Source organism: Penaeus chinensis, chromosome 36 (assembly GCF_019202785.1).
Source record: "Penaeus chinensis breed Huanghai No. 1 chromosome 36, ASM1920278v2, whole genome shotgun sequence".
Taxonomy (NCBI): domain Eukaryota; kingdom Metazoa; phylum Arthropoda; class Malacostraca; order Decapoda; family Penaeidae; genus Penaeus; species Penaeus chinensis.
The window spans coordinates 13,978,137-13,980,636 of NC_061854.1; the positions used below are offsets into that span (position 1 = coordinate 13,978,137).

Sequence of the window (2,500 nt, forward strand, 5' to 3'; positions counted from 1 at the left end):
AGAGGTACATATTTAAGTTTACGATCGTTCAGTAATTTGATGCGTCAGCGTAGAGCGAGAGAGACACATCTACGAGTTCCCGCGGGGCCACTGAGCGAAGGCGGCCGCTGCTACAGCCTCATCGGTATTATATAACGTCATCGTTAGCACTAGAAACCAAAATAGAAATCGTGAACTAACAGTAATTACTACAGCAAGTCGACCTTAATTTACGAAATAACTGCATATGGTCAGACATCGCAAAATCTACCGTGTAACACAATACACAACACTCCACATCCGTCACATTAAACCAACACAAAATAACCACAACATAAGCGTTACAAGTCGCAGACATCACCACAGTACCTCACAACTCTTCGAGTCCTACTACCATGATGCCCAACCACAACAACGACTGCAAGGACTCGTGAATGACCTTGGCTTAAGCTAGATTGCCTGCTTCCTCCAGAGATGGGACCAGCCCTGAACTCCGCCATGCAGTAGGTCATGACACCGGCCGGCCACCTGATGCCAAGTCATGTCCGCCCTTAAGCCAGGAGGTGATCAATCTCCATAGCCTCTGACGCCGACTTGCGTCTTAAAGGGAGCTGCTGCGCGGCCGACGCTCGCGTCATGCTGCATATATGCGAAGATGCATGTATGTGTATCTGTATAGGTATATATATACACATACATACAAATATTATGGTATGAATGTGTGTGTGTGTGTGTGTGTGTAAATATATATATATATATATATATATATATATATATATGTATATATGTGTATGTATGTATACATATATATATATACATATATGTATATATATGTATATATATGTACATATATTCATATATACATATATTTATGTATGTATGTATGTATGTAGGTATATACATACCTATATTATTTATATATATATGTATATATATATCTACACCCTATATCTATATTTATATCTATATCAATACTTATATCTATCTATCTATCTATATATCTATATGTATCTATCTATATATATGTATGTGTGTATATATACATACATACACACACACACACACACACATATATATATATATATATATATATATATATATACATATCTATACATATATATATATGTGTGTGTGTGTGTGTGTGTGTTTATATATATATATATATATATATATATATATATATATATATGTTTGTGTGTGTGTGTGCGCATATATATATATATATATATATATATATATATATATATATTTATATATGTATTAGTATATATATATACATATATATCAGAAAGAGAGAGAGAGAGAGAGAGAAAGAGTGAGAGAGAGAGAGAGAGAGAGAGATTGTCTGAAGCATGCAACAAATTTATTCAAAGTGCTATAAACAACAATACAAGCGATGAGTCTCAGCAAGAGAGTCGAGTTTCAATTACGTTCTGCGGGATTTTAGTCCTTATTGACACGACGAACAACGCAATACAGCAAGGATATCTATGTCAAAGTATAACTGGAGCAAAGTAGAAAGAAGCAGTAATATGAAAGCACAGAAGAAAAGTAAATAGTGAAAATAGAATAACAAACATTTTATATATAAGTTGGAATACTTATATCATAGAAACTAACTTTTAATTTAATATGTAGTAATGTAGAAATAATATTTTAAGAAATAAAATAAAACTTGAATTATAAAATAACATTTTAATAAAACGTATTAATGTAGAAATAAAATCATGGCATCAGCTAGAGTTAATTAGGATAGAAGTTATTTTTTTCGTCGGAAACGCTTTAAGAGAAATGTGGGAAAAAAAAACAATAACTGTGACGTAAAAATTAAGAATGAAGAGCTTCTGAAAATAAGAAAAATTAGAATATCATAATTGTTGAAAAAGAGTGACGAGTATTTCGAAAATTCTTTTTAGAATCTACTCTCTCTTGTCCAAAAGATAATAAAAGTCGGAAGGTACTTTAGAGTTATAAGAAACGCCTCGTCTTTTTTAAATTCTTGGCGAGAGGTATGGAAAAAAAAAGTTTGAATCTCCTCAGGCATTTCTGCGTGATAAAAAAGAAATTCATATAAAAAGTTTATATATAATACAGAGAGAGAGAGAGAGAGAGAGAGAGAGAGAGAGAGAGAGAGAGAGAGAGAGAGAGAGAGAGAGAGAGAGTTAGAAAGAGAGATGGATAAACAGTTAGATAGATAGATAGAAAGGCAGAGAGAGAGAGAGAGATGGATAAACAGTTAGATAGATAGAGAGAAAGGCAGAGAGAGAGAGATGGATAAACAGTTAGATAGATAGATAGAAAGGCAGAGAGAGAGAGAGAGATGGATAAACAGTTAGATAGAGAGAAAGGCAGAGAGAGAGAGAGAGAGAGAGAGAGAGATGGATAAACAGTTAGATAGATAGATAGACAGGCAGAGAGAGAGAGAGAGAGAGAGAGAGAGAGAGAGAGAGAGAGAGAATGAGAGGAAGAGAGAGAGAGAGAGAGAGAGAGGAAGAGAGAGAGAGAGGAAGAGAGAGAAAGA

General features: G+C 33.8%; 1 protein-coding gene across 1 annotated transcript in view; it reads right to left on the reverse strand.

Moving 5' to 3' along the window:
- Positions 1–2,500, reverse strand: part of LOC125045056 — a 32,760-nt gene that overhangs the window by 2,151 nt on the left and 28,109 nt on the right. The window lies entirely within an intron of this gene.